Source organism: Narcine bancroftii, chromosome 2 (assembly GCF_036971445.1).
Source record: "Narcine bancroftii isolate sNarBan1 chromosome 2, sNarBan1.hap1, whole genome shotgun sequence".
NCBI classification, from domain to species: Eukaryota; Metazoa; Chordata; class Chondrichthyes; order Torpediniformes; family Narcinidae; genus Narcine; species Narcine bancroftii.
In genome coordinates this window covers 16515699-16531278 of record NC_091470.1, presented here as the reverse complement: position 1 = coordinate 16531278, position 15580 = coordinate 16515699, and the positions used below count along the sequence as shown (strand labels likewise).

Sequence of the window (15580 nt, the reverse complement as noted above, 5' to 3'; positions counted from 1 at the left end):
CGCTCGAAGGGCCGGGTGTGGCTGTTTATGTGTCCTTCCAAAATAGGTTGGTGGGAGTAAACTGACCTCAGCACCAGTATCCACAAGAAACTTGCGTTTACCTTTGTCATCTTAAAGAAATAAAAGGCCTATATTTGCACCAGCTGCCGAAGCCACTGCTGGCAGCTCTTGGCGTTTCCCGCTTTTTTCTTGCGATAGGCGCGTGGTTGGACACATTTATGGGCATTTTTTTCCTCAACGGCAATGATAAAAATACCATTCTGGACATACATCGACAAGTTCCTCCTTTTTAGAATGCACTGTGGAGACAGAAGGCTCGTAGGGTGTGGGAGGTATACCTGCTGCCAAAACAGGCTGTATTTGAGTAGATTCCTGGGTCGGAGTTCAATAGAACTGGTCAAATCCAAGTTAGCAATGGGCAGGGCAACACGGGCTGGCAGCTTTGATAGGAATAAGTTTTCAAAAAAGTCAGTGAGAATGACCTCCACCGATGCCAGCATTTCATTCATTAGATCTGATGATTCCTATCACCTAGACCTTCCATATTCAAAAGTCTCATGCCACGTTCATGTCTCGTCAACTCCAGTGTATCTAGGAGAAACTGGCGGAACCTGGTGTACTGGTTCTTTGCTGGGTGATTGACAAGGAATTAGCTTTAGCTTACCAGAGAAACCCCATAGCTGAAACTGGGTTTCAGCCTGAAGAAGTCAAACCCGAGGTTGTTGGGTCCAGGAAGGAGGCAAATGAAGTCCCACTGCGTTAATTGCTGCCGTGGCTGTTATGACTGGAGATTCAAGTTTCAGTTGAATCTTGCAGTCAGGTTCACCAATTGTAGCGGCTACTACGGTAGAACTACTGAGAAAAAAAAGCAATCACACACTAGGCGAGTCAACCAAAGACTGGTTTATTGAAGCTTTACAAGCGACTTTTATTCCCTGCCTGTCCCGGGCTCCATGGGACAAGGTGGGACCTTGATAAGGGACAGCTGTGGGTCCATGGGAAGTACGTTTAAATTGAGACTTGTTAACGTCCCATGCCTTTTAGCAGGGGACCCAGTACTGCTAGCACTGCACTGACGGTGGTGGTTCTCATTACCACACTGAGCGCCCACTCGGCCCACTACACAGCCGCTACGTTAAGGGATTTGGCTATAAATCAATTACGAGAATTACTGAAAGAGGACCAAAGACATCTTTTCAAAACCAGACAGGACCAAAACATATAGGGGTCAAAGAAGCCACTTGTGAATTATACCCGTCACAGATTGGATTAAACTGAGGAAAAATGCAGGCAAGCTTGTCCTTAGACATATACAAAAATTTCAGTAAAATCATCATCTTGATTGCATTAATGTGACCCACTAATGATAATAATAATGCGGACCATACAGAGAGGAATTGTTTTACATGAATGAAATTTAGCTTAGATAAATCTTAAAATTTTTTGGAACTTTAAACCCTAAACCAGTGGTTCTTAACCTTTTTTCTTTCCACTCACATTGCACTTTAAGTATTCCCTATTCCATAGGTGCTCTGTGATTAGTAAGGGATTGTTTAAGGTGGGATGTGGGTGGAAAGAAAATGTTTGAAAACCACTGTTTTAATTGTCCCTCATTGACTCGTTATGTGCACGGTTTCAGAACTCCAAAAGAAATGGGCCAATGACCATTTTTCTCAAGCGAAGTATTTCAATAACAATTGGGTCTAGAGCAGTGATTCCCAACCTTCCCTTCCCACTCACATTCCACCTTAAGCAATCCCTTACTAATCACAGAGCACCGATGGCATAGAGATTACTTAAAGTGGTTGTGAATGGTAAGAAAAAGGTTGAGGATCACTGACCTAGATAGATGAAATAATCTTTAACAACCTTAATATATTCCACCACACCTCCAATTGTTGACTGTGTGGAGTTTTGGCCAAGATCTGAAAGATGCATGTCGATAGCTGGCTGGCATGAGCAGAAAGGGCCGAATGGTTTGCCTTTGTGCCTTGAGTTTGGATCGTTCCCTGTGAGGGTCAGGGATCAGGGAGCAGTGTGGAGAAGTGCAGCGGAAGAGCAGAGGCAGGCGTCGGGGAGAAATGAATCCCTGCAGACGCAGGATCTAGCTGGTGGGTGTGAAGAGAGCTCGCTCATGCTTCCCAAAGCTTCCCTCAGCTTTCCCTCTCACCCCCTCTCTTCCAGGGGCTTATCATCCATCTGCATTCCTTTTTAAGGCATCTATGTAACCGCTTCAGAATCAGAATCAATGTATTGTTATGAACATGTCACTAAATTCATTGTTTTGTGACAGGATTACAGATACAAATTTTGCTATCAATTACAATTTTTAAATAAATAAGAGGAGGAGGTGTCTGTATTCATTGGTAGGGTTCTCTGTAGATGTTCTGGATGGTAGGGAGTGTGTTGCCTGTAATGTCCTAGGCTGTGTCCACTATGCTTTGCAAGGCTTTACGCTCAGGGATATTGGTGTTCCTAATACCAGAATGTGATGCGGTTGGTCAGCACACTTTCCACTCCGCATTATAGAAATTTTCCATGGTTTCTGAGGTCACACCGAGCATCCACAAACTCCTGAGGAAGTAGAGGCGCTGACGTGCTTTCTTCACAATGCCATTACTGTGTTGGCTCCAGGAAAGATCCTCCAAGATGGCGACGCCCAAGAACTTAAATTTGCTCATCCTCTTCACCTCTGATCCCTCAATGATCACTGGATCGTACACCTCCGGTTTTCCCTTCTTGAAGTCAACAATCAGCACCTTGGTTTGCTCACTTTGAGTGCGAGGTTCTTGATGGTGCACCATTTGGCCAAGTTTTCAATTTTCTCTAATATGCTGTCTCATCACCCCTTTTTATACAATCCACGACCGTGGTATCGTGGCCTAATTTGTAGATGGTGTTATTGTCATACCAAGCCACACGGTCATAGGTGTAAAGTGAGTAGAGCAGGGGGCTAAGAACACAGCCCTGTGGCTCTCCACTACTGATGGAGATTATGGAGATGCTCTTATCAATCCTCACTGAGTATGGTCTGGAGTCCATGATCCAATTACCCAATGGGGTGTTCAGTCCCAGGTCTAGATGTTTGCTGATCAGTTTTGAGGGGATGATGGTGCTAAATTCTAAACTGCAGTTGATAAAGAGCATCCTGATGTATAGATTTTGATGTCCAGGTTTCAATCAGGAGTCAGATAACAGCAGGAAAGAAACTGTCCTTGAATCTGGTGGTACATGATCTCATACTCAAGAATCTTTTTTCTACACCATTCACTTTGTCTTAGTGTCATTGTACCCTGCAAATTTGGACTTTCTGCAACACTCTCCTGTGCTTTTTTGTTCTATTATTGTTTTACCTGCTGTATATAGGTATAGATGTATAGATGCTAATCTGTGTGGATGGCATGTAAATCAAAGCTTTTCACTATATCTTGGTACATGTTAACAAATAAGTTTAATTCAGTGCATTGTCAGAGGAATCCATTTGCCAACCTCCCACCCAGCGAGGGATAAAATAACCCAATTTCCTCTCTCGTGTCAGATTGAAAACGAGCAAAACTGAGCATGTTGGAAATCTGAAATAAACACCTCAAAAGTTGGACATATTCAGCAGGTGAGGGTGCATCTGGGAGGGAGAAAATGGGTTAATGTTTCAGGTTGAAGGCCTTCCTTCAGAACTGCATGGAGAACAAGTGAAAAATGTTTGACACAATAATGCCAGGGTTGCCATAGTGATTCTGGAACTGGCTGATTCCCAGATCATCGAAAATCATTGCAGAGAGGGAACAAACACCTGGGGACATGTTAAACCTGTGAAATGCAGGTGAGAGTTGAGCTGGAACCTGCAACTGTGAGGAGAATGGTGGAAGGTGTCCAACAGATTGGTGAAGGAGGGGACACTGACTTACCTTACAGCAGAACTAGGAGCTGACAGAGATTTGATGGGCCAAACAGCCTCGCTGTGCACCACAGCAGTTCTAAGAATTCCACCTGCTGCTGCAGTAGACGTTCAGCCTGACAGATTTGCGATCTGCTCAAGGTCAACAAGGATCTCAAAGGGCTGTCTCACCAAGTTCATGATGGACAGCTCGGTCCTCAGCTGTGCTCAATCATGTGAGAGACATTCTCAGGCTGACTGAAATACACACTGAACCACATGGACATTTGATACAGACTCTCAGTGCACACACACACACACACACACACACACACACACACACACACACACACACACACACACACACACACACACAGTATCATACTTGTGCATTGACACTGACACAATGTCACACACACACTTGAACCTTTTCACAAGGATATGTTTATGATGGAAGGAATGCAGGGCACATACACCAGGTTGATTTCTGGGCTGCAAGGATTGTTGAGCAAAGAGAAATTCGACAGCCGTGGCCTGTTCTCTCCTTAGTATCTCAGTGAAGCCTCCACATTTTCAAAGGGCTTAACTGAATCAATGTTGTTTTCTGTGGTTGCTGTGTTTGAAACCAAGTGATTTAGTCTCAAAGCAGGGCATGGGCCATTTAAGGTCAGAGATGAGAGGAAATATCTCTACCCAGAGAGCAGAAGGAAGTAGGAGAAGGTGTTAAACAAGAAAGACTGCAAGGATGCTGTAATTGACGTTTCGTTTAATACACAAAAGTTCTGGAGGAACTCAGCAGGTCACGCAGCTTTCTTTCTGTGGCTGAGATACATAATCGATGTTTTGGGACTAAAATGGGAGCAAGGGTAGGCACTTGGCCCCACCCTTCCGTCTGACCATGACTGATCTATGTTGACCTCTCTAAGACAGCACCCCACAAATCCTCCATTCAAATATTTATCAAGTTAATTTGTCATCTGACTCTATCGGTTACCACCCAATGACACAGCATTCTCCAGTCCACGGTGCAGAACAGTGCAAACGCATGTACAGACATAACACATACAGACAAGCGACGCATTTACACAGTAGGTATATTTAAGTAAATATGCTTAATGAATAGTAGCATCGTGGAGAGTTGTTTTAGCAGTCTCAATGCTCACGGGAAGGAGCTGTCCCTCAGCCTGGTGGTTCTGGCTCTGATAACCCTGTATCTCTTTTTGACAGGAGTAGCTGAAAGATACTGTGTGCGGGGTGGTTGGAGTTCTCACTGATTTTACAAGCTCTGTTTAGTCAACTATCCTGTCGATGGGGGGGAGTGGGATCCTCTCTGCCACTCTTATCGTCCTGTGGCTTGACCTCCGATTCAATGCTCTACAAATACAGCAACTGTACCACACTGTGATGCAACAGACCAGGATGGTCTGGATAGAGTTGACAGAATAGAGGCCGGTTATCCAATCTCCACCTTAAAACCTGTATATCCAAAGATCGGGCCTCCTCTGCCCTCAGGGGCAGAGGTTCACTGCTCTCTGAGAGAAGAAATCACCTTGCACCTCATTTTCAAATGACCAGCCCTGATTTTGCAACGATGTGTGTGACTCTCTCGTGAGAATCTGCATCTCAATGTCCACCATCTCCCAGACTGTGTAGATTCTTATAATTCTCTCCATCTTCAGATTCAGAGGCTGTTGGTGATCACGTCCTTTCTATCTATATCAATATAGATTTAAAGAGAATCAAGGGATAAGAGGTTAAAACAAGAAAATAGCCCTGTGGTAAAAGATTGTTCATTGATCTGAAGGCTGGGTATGAACAAGAGGCTGCCTGGTCCACTTCTATTCTGATTTCTTGTCTCCCCACATTTTCACTCACACACTCGCACACACTCACACACACACACACACACACACACACACACACACACACACACACACACACACACACTCACACACACACACGCGCACACGCACATACACACACACTCACACACACACACTCACACACACGCACATGCACACACGCACACGCACACGCACACACACACACTCACGCACATACACTCACACACACACTCACACACACGCACACATGCGCGCGCACACACACACACTCACACACTCACACACACACCCACACACACACACCCACACACATACATGCCCACACACACACTCACACACACTTCACACACACCCACACACACACACATACACACCCACACACACACACACTCACACACACACACTCACACACACACATACCCCCACACACACACACACACACATGCACACCCACACACACACACGCACACACACACACACACACATGCACACACACACTCACATACACACTCACACACACACACTCACACACACACTCACACACACACATACCCCCACACATGCACACCCACACACACACACACTCACACACACACATACACACACACACACCCACACACACACACACACAAACACACACACACACACACACACATGCAGGCCAACAATCAAGCTGACACCTTTCTAGGTCAGCAGACAAAGAATTGTTGGAGGAACTCAGCAGGTGAGATGGTATCCACGGATGGACATGGTCAGTCAGCGTTTCAGGTTCCAGATATCTTGATTGACCATGTCCACCCACTGATACTGCCTGACTGGCTGAGCATGTCCAGCAATTCTTTGTCTGCTGAAGACCCCAAAACTGCAGCTTTAGTCTCTCTCCACCTTTCTAATGCAGTTAAGCTCAATACAATATTGTGCCATTCTTTCACCCATTAAACCCAGCTCAGAGAGTACACACTCAGCCTTTGCAGAGCTGCCTGTAGTACTTTCACAGAACACTGCTTCCCCCAGGCATATCTGGGCAAATTAATATTCATGAGCTATCTGCCTGGCTTTGAAGATCTGTAAATGGATCTCAGAACGAAATGACTCTTGAAGGGAAAATCTATACAAATATCTTCTGCTTCAGTTTATAACACGAAGCTGACTGAACCGACTCAACTTCACCACCCCCTCACGTATTCCAATCTCACTTCCTTGCTCTGCCCTCCAATCTCTCTGCAACAATCCCAACCTCACCCTTAAATCTCAGATAAGGGTGGTGGTGTTGTGGACTGGCACACTGACCCCTACCTTGCGGAGGCCAGACAACAGCTCTCAGACACCTCCACAGCACCCCAGCATGGCACATCAAGCCACTGTCTCCAACACCATTTTCAACCTCATCACCTCTGTTCACCTCCCCCCCACAGCACCAACCTCATTGTCCCCTGTCCCCACACTGCTTGTTTCTATCTTCTACCCAAGATACACAAACCTAACCGCCCGGGTAGACCCATAGTTTCCGTTTGCTCTTGACCCACTGAACTAGTTTCATCTTACCTTGATTCTATTCTTTTCTTCTCTGGTCCAGTCCTTCCCCACCTACATCCATGATACCTCATATGAGCTCCATCTCCTCAATGATTTCAGATTCCCTGAACTGGACCACCTCATTGTCACAATGGATGTCCAATCCCTTTATACCTCCATCCTCCATACAGAAGGTCTTAAAGCACTTCACTTCTTTCTGGACAGAGACCTGACCGGTCACCTCTACCACCATCCTCCTCCACCTGGCAGAACTTGTCCTTACCTTCAACTCATCTCACTTCCTCCAAATCAAAGGAGTAGCCGTGGGAACCTGCATGGGTCCCAGTTATGCCTGCCTGTTTGTCGGCTTTGTGGACAATCCATGCTGCAAGCCCACACAGGCAAAACCCCTCAACTCTTCCTCCAGTATATCAACAACTACGTCAGGGCTGCCTCATGCACCCGTGATGAGCTTTTCAACTTCATCCAGTTCGCAGACAATTTCCACCCTGACCTCAAACTCACCAGGTCCATCTTTGACAACACTCTCCCCTTCCTGGATCTCTCTGTCTCCATCTTGGGAGACCAGCGCTTCACCGACATGTAACGCAAACCCTCCAACTCCCCCAACTACCTGGACTACACTTGGTTGGTAACTTCTCCTTTGGTACTGGCAGACGGTAACATCTAAGTCTTGCCAATGCTGCTAAACCAGCCCCAAGATGGCTGCAGTTGGACCTTTTGTAACATCTAAACAGAATTGCAACCGGGCTCACTGCTTATTCTTTGAAATCTAATGTTGGTAGCACTGTTGTTCATTTAAGATTAAGGAATTGTTCATTACTGTAATCAGGAGGAACGGGTTAGGGTTTAAATAATTAATGTTCTACGTTGAATAGTCTCTGTAAAAAGATGGCTGCCTGTCGTCATTTAGATAGTAACCAATTTATTCCTAATTGTACGATCAGCGCTTTGGATCAACATGCTAAATGTGCCATATAAGTCAACTACTAATACTACACACCCTGTCCCCTGCAAGGATTCCATCCCCTTCTCTCAATTTCTCCATCTCCCCCACATCTGTTCCCAAGGTGAGGTCTTCCAGTCTAGATCTTCAAAAAATGTCTCCCTTCTTCCACAAACGCGCTTCCCCTCCACCACCATCAATCAACTCAACCCTCACCTGCCTCACCTCCATTTTCCGCTCAACTGCACTGGCCCCTTCTGGGCCCAGATGTAACAAACATAGAATCCCCCTTGTACTCACCTACCACCCCACCAGCCTCTGCATTCAACACATCATCCATTGGAATTTCCGGCACTTACCACAGGATCTCACCACCAGACACATCTTCCCCTCTCCTCCCCTCTCTGCCTTTTGTAGGGACTTCTCCCTCCATGACTCCCTCGTGCACTCATCCCTCCCCACCAATTGCGTCCCCCCCCCAACACCATTCTCTGCGGCCAAAGGAGGTCCAACACTTGCACCCGCACCTCCTCACCCACCACAGTCCGGGGCCACAAACAGGCCTTTCAAGTGAAGCAACCCTTCACTGTGTATCCTCAGGATTGATTTACTGCTCCCTTTGTGGCCTGCACTATGTCGGAAAGACTAGGCACAGATTGGGAGATCACTTCGCTGAGCACCTTCGCTCCATCCACAGCAGTGACAGGGCCCTCCCAGTAGCCAACCATTTCAGTTCAGTGTCACATTCCCACACCCACATATCCTTATGCACTGTCCCATCCAGACCAGCTGCAAATTGGAGGAACAACACCTGAATTTCCGTCTGTTCATTCCCAGCCAGATGGCGTTAACATCGGTTACTGCTAACCTGCTCTCCTCTTCCCCCCTCCCCCTTCCAGTTCTCCTCCCTCCATCCCTCCCTCCCCCCCTGATCTCTGCTGTCCCCTCCCTCCCTTCTCTATTTCTTGCTTTGTGACCAACCAGCCCCCCCGCTCTTCTATTCTTGATGAAGGGCTCAAGCTCGAAACGTCGGTTCTGTATTTTTACCTTCGCTGCAAAAAGGACATTGCTTTACCTGCTGAGTTTCTCCAGCATTTTGTGTTTTTACTTCAATCGCGGAGTCTGCAGATTTTTGTCTTTTACGGCTGACTGATCTATAAGGGATATCATTGGTTCTCCTTCACCCCTACCTCGGTCTCTGACTTGAGGGCATTCTTTTCAATTTCTCTCATTGTGTGAGCTCCAGGCAGGCTTCATCAGCCTCGTTCTTCATGTTGTTTTCTCCCATTAGCCCTGGCTTCCCACCATGGCTCCAAGTTTGCTGAGGTAATTAATTCCCCATTGCTCGACAAAAGCTCGCAGGCCTTTGATGCACTGAAGAGAAGGAGCAAAAAGCCTATGCCTTGAGTAGGGAACTCGGCAACCAGAGGATGCAGGTTGAAGGTGAGGGAGGGAGAGACATTTTTTTATACAGAGAAGCCTGCCAGAGGAGGTGGTTGAGGCAAGGAAAATTACACTGAAGAAACATCTGGACAGGTACATTGATAAGATGGATTAAAAGGGATACAAGACCATGAGAGATAGGAACAGAATCAGACCATGCAGCCTATCAAGCCTGTCCTGCCTTTCCATCATGGCTGTGCTACTATCCTTTTCAACCCCATTCTCCTGCCTTCTCCCCATAACCCTTGATTCCCTTCCTAATCAACAACTTATCTACCACCGCCTTAAACAAACCCATTAACTTGGCTTCCACAATCGTCCTCAGCATCAATTCGCAAACACACCATCCTCCAGGTAATGAAATTCCTCCTCATCTCTGTTCTAGAGGGACGTACTGAGACTTTGCTCTCTGGTCTCAGACCCCCCTCCCCCACAACCATAGGGAACATCTTATCTGCATCCACTCTCTCCAGGTCTTTCAACGTTTCACTGAGATCCCCTCATTCTTCTCAACTCCAGCGAGTACAATCCCAGAGCCTTCAAACGCTCCTCAAATGAAAACTCTTTCATTCCAGAGATCATCCTAATAAACCTTCTCCGGGGCCCTCTCCTTCCTTAGATTTGGAGCCCAAAACTGCTCACAATACCCAGATGTGATCTGACCAATGCCTTATAAAGCCTTAACATCAAATGCATTTGCCTTGCCAGTTGACCTTTAGGGAGTCCTGTACGACGACTCCCAAGTCCCTCTGCCCCTCTGATTTCTGAACTTGTTGCCCATATAGAAAATAATTTGTGCCTTTATTCCTTCCTCCAAAGTGCATGATCACGCACTTCCCTACACTGTGCTCCATCTGCCATTCCCTTCCCCAACCTCCTAAGCTGTCTGTCCTTGTTTGGGCTCAGTGCTTCCTCAACAACTGCCCCTCCTCCAAACATTGGGACATAGAACGTAGAACCTCACAGCACAATACAGGCCATTTAGCCCACAATGTTGTGTGATCTTTATAGATTCCCTCCACAACAATCTAATTGTTCCCCACCACGCAAGCTCAGCCCTCTATTTTTCTTACATCCATGTGCCTATCTAAGAGTGTTTTGAATGTCTTCATTTTTCCAGTCTCCACCTCCACTTCTATCAATGCATTCCAGGCACTCTCTGTGTAAAAAAAACCTGCCTTTGACATCTCCACTAAACTTTCTTCCACTCATCTTTAACAGATGTTCCTTTGTATTTGCAATGAGGAGGAGACTAGGAAGGTTGATGAGGGTAGACTAGTAGATGCAGTCTATATGGATTTTAGTAAGGCCTTCGATCAGGTTCCACATAGAAGGTTGGGAAGGAAGGTTCAGGTGCTAGTTATTAATGTTGAGATAGTCAGATGGATTCAACAGTAGCTAGAAGGTAGATGCCAGAGAGTCATGGTGGATAACTGTCTGTCAGGATGGAGGCCGATAACAAGTGGTGTGCCTCATGGATTGGTATTGGGTCCCTTGTAACTTGTCAGTTACATTAATGATTTGGATGATGGCATGGTAAACTGGATTAGTAAATATGTAGATGATACAAAGATAGGTGGAGTTGTGGATAGTGAAGATGGTTTTTCAGAGATTACAGAAGGATTTGGATGCTTAGAAGAGTGGGCTGAAAGATGGCAGATGGAGTTTAATGCTGGAAAGTGTGAGGAGCTTCATTTTGGAAAGAATAATCAAAACAAGACATGCAGTAAATGGGAAGACATTGATGAATGCAGGAGAGCAGAACGATTTAGGAATAACGGTACATTGTTCTTTGAAGGTGGAATCTTATGTGGATAGAGTGGTAAAGAAGGCTTTTGGTATGTTGGCCTTTATGAATCAAAGCATAGAATATAGGAGTTGGGAAGTGATGTTGAGACTATTCAAGGCATTGGTGAGGCCAAATTTAGAATACTGTGTACAGTTCTGGTCACCAAATTATAGGAAGGATATCAATACGGTAGAGAGGGTGCAGAGAAAATTTAGTAAAATGTTGCCTGGATTGCAGTATCTAGAGTGCAAAGAAAGATTGAGTAGATTAGGTCTTTATTCATTGGAGCGTAGAAGGTTGAGGGGGGATTTGATATTTAAAATTATGAGAGGGATGGATAGAGTAGATGCGAATAGGCTCTTTCCCTTGAGGGCAGGTGAGCTTCAATCAAGAGGTCATGAGTTAAGAGTCAGGGGGCAGAAGTTTAGAAGTAACATGAGAGGGAGCTTCTTCATTTAGAGAGTGGTGGCTGAGTGAACTGGCCTTCTGGAAGAGGTGGTCGCAACAAAGTCAATTTTGCCATTTAAGGAAAAGTTGATTGGGGATTGGAGGGTTGTGGGCAAATTGCAGGTAGATTGGAATAGAGGAGATCACTTAGATCGGTACAGACTAAAGGGGCCGAGATGGCCTGTTCCGTACTGTAATTGTTAATGGTTATATGATCGCTCCTGGAAAAAGGTGTTGGCTATCCACCCTATCTAGGCCCCTCCCCACATGAGCAAGCTGTACCAAAGGTCCTGTTTTCACATTGTATGACTGTACGACTTGCAGAAATAGATGATATATGTGGAATACGTTGAGATGGGTAACATCCATGCAATGTTTGGAGAGAGGATAGAGAGAGGATATGTGTACAATAAATGAAAATAGGAGATGAGGTGTGAAAACAGCTACAATTCACCATAATTATTCATCAGGATGTGGCCAGAATTGGAGGGCTTGAGCCTGAGGAGAGGTTGGACAGGCTGTGTCTTTATTCCCTGGGGAGTAAGAGGCTGAGGGGCGACCTTGTAGAGGTTTCTATAGTTATGAGAGACATAGATTCAATGAACGCTACCAGTCTTTTTCCCATGGTAGATGATTCTAGAACTAGAAAGCATAGTTTTAAGGTGAGAGGGGAGAGGGACCTGAGGGGGATCCTTTTCACTCAGAGGGTGGCCATATCTGGAACGAGCTGCCAAAGGAAACTTGTAGAAGTGGGTACAGATTTGACACCTGGATAGATCTATGGATGGCTAAGTCAAGTTTATTGTCGTCTAATTGTACAAGTATAACCTAATTAAGCAGCGTTCTCTAGGTGCAAAACATGAAGACACACGACCAGAAAAACTCGAACACACACACACACACACACACACACACACACACACACACACACACACACACACACACACACACACACACACACACACACACACACACACACACACACACAACAATCAATCCATATGCAGGACAAGTATTTCATCTGTACAAATAACTAAATAAATAAATGTCGTTTCATGAATATGAGAGAGTCCGATGGTCAGTGTGAGCAGTTCCTTTGGTCGTTCAGCGTTCTTACTGCCCTTGGGAAGAAGCTGTTCCTCAGCCTGGTGGTGCTGCTCTGATGCTCCTGTATCTCTTCCCTGTCTGGCCTTCATTAACCGTGGGATCGAGTTCAAGAGGTGTAAGGTAATGTTGCAGCTATACAAGACATTGGTTAGACCCCACTTGGAATATTGTGTTCAGTTCTGGTCGCCTCATTACAAGAAAGATGTGGATGCTACTGAAAGGGTACGGAGGAGATTTACAAGGCCGCTGCCTGGGTTGGAGAGAATGCCTTAAGAGGATAGGTTGAGTGAACTTGGTCTTTTCTCCTTGGAGCAGCGGAGGATGAGGGGTGACCTGGATGAGATGATGGGAGGCATTGATTGTGTGAATGGCCAGATGTTTCTTTTTCCCAGGGCTGAAATGGCTAACAAAAAGGGGGCATAGTTTTTCAGTACGGGGGGAGGTACAATGGTGGAGGTAAGTGAAATAGGATGTTTTAAGAGACTATTAGATAGGTACATGGAGCTGATAAAAATGGAGGGTAATGCATAGGGAAATTCTAGCCAGATATTAGAGTAGGTTATTAGGTCGGCACAACTCTGTGGCTGAAGCGTCTGGACTGTGCTGTAGATTTCTATGCTCTATGTTCTATTCTGACTGTGTTTACCTGTGCACGGGATCTATGTGGTTTTTGGTTTGAGTCTGGGTGGTGGTAACAGGCTGCTACAGGTCTCACTCTCAAATCAGTGCTGGGCACTTTGGGCTCCACTTCCTGACAACGAAATGGGCAGCTCCTGGCAGGGCAGAGGGGAGCACAGATGGTGGGTGTCACTCTGAGCTGCATCCGGTCAACATCAAAAGCGAGCCAGGGGAGGTCAAGATAAAAGCACAACATGGTGTGTGAACATGCTTTAGTGTGTGTTTGTGTGCATGTGGGGGTGTTTTTCTATGTATGTGTGTGTGAATATGTGTGTATACATGTGTGTGTGTGTGTGTGTGTGTATGTATGTGTGTACGTGGTGTGAATATGTGTGTGAATGTGTGTATACGTGTGTGTGAGTATGCATGTGTGAATATGTATATATACGTGTGTGTTAATATATGTATATACACGTGTGTGCGTGTTTGTGTGTTTGCAGGTATATTTCTGTGTCTGGAGATACGGATGAGGGGATTTGGGTGTGTGGGAATGCATGTGTGTTTGTGTGTACATGAGGGTGTTTGTGTTATACGTTTGTGAAACTTGATATTGGGATGTGAGTGTGTGTGGTTGAGAGAGAGTATGTGTGTGAGTGTGTGTGTGTGTGTGTGTGTGTGTTTGTGTGTGTGTGAGAGAGAGAGAGAGAGAGAGAGAGAGAGAGAGCATGTGTATGTGTGAGAGAGTGTGTTACATTTATCTCCACCCTTTGGAGCGTCAAGTGGAGATGAAAAGAAAACCCATCTCTTGCTGCCAGTTTTCATTAAGGGAGATGGAAGCGGTTGATTACAAAGCTGACGCGTGAGCCAGTATTATATTTCCAATTGAAAAGCAGAAAATACGCAGGAGACCTCTCTCTGTGTGAGAGCCTTGCTTCCTGCAGTTTTCCCCACCTCACACAGGGAGCTAATCCTCTCACTGAGTGACAATTTTAATCCAAGCTCCGTGATAGCTGTGGTCAAGCTGAGGTCATCAATGAGTACACTAGCCTCGACAACAGTAAAGCCTCTGTGCGCACACACACAGCTCGCTCCACTCAGACACAAAATGTGTTGAACCATCTAACCTCTCTGGTTCTTGTATCAGCTTCTCTTTTTTTTGTTCACCTGTTATTGATGGTTTGGTTCATCTGTGCAAACCAACAACGGGTAACGGATTGGGAAGAAGCCACTGAGCATCATGTTTTTTTATTTACCACACAGTAGAAGCTGATTCTGGCCACATAAACTAGTGCCACCCAATTACATCCAATTGACCTACAACCCCTTACGTTTTGAAGGGTGGGAGGAAACCAGAGCACATGGGGAAAACCCATGCAGACACGGGAAGAACTCCATGCAGACAGCACCAGATTCAGACATGGGTAGCTGGCGCTGTGCTACACTAACCTTGCCTCTCATTACAGGAAGGAGAGGTTGCAGAGGAGATTTAGTCCTACTAGTCTGCACCAAACTTCCCACTGACCTGCACCCATTCCATATCCCTCCATGCCCCTCCTATTCAAATTTCTCTTGAGCCCCCATTCACCAGTTCAACTCGCAGCTCATTCCACACCCCCACCACTCTCTGTGTGAAGACGCACCCCCAAATGGTTCCCCTACACTTCTCCCCTTTCACCTTAGTCCATGGTACAAATCTCTGGTTTGTATCTCATCTAACCTCAGTGAAAAAGCCGACCTTCATTAACTCTGGCTATGCCCATTATAATTTTAAATACCTCTATCAAAGTCCCCTCATTCTTCCATGCTCGAGGGAATAAAGTCCTAACCTGTTGTAACCATTCCCTGTAGCTCATTTCCTCAAGTCCTGGCAACATCCCAGTGAATCTTCTGTGCACACTTTCAATTTTATTGATTACTTTTGTGTAGTTAGATGTCAGAGGTATTTTTGTTTACTCAGGGAGTTGTGTCTGCCTGGA

At 45.8% G+C, this 15580-nt stretch overlaps 1 protein-coding gene across 28 annotated transcripts in view; it reads left to right on the top strand.

Moving 5' to 3' along the window:
* Window positions 1-15580, top strand: part of LOC138753237 (neurexin-3-like) — a 2173925-nt gene that overhangs the window by 2092164 nt on the left and 66181 nt on the right. The gene's annotated exons all lie outside the window — the stretch shown is intronic.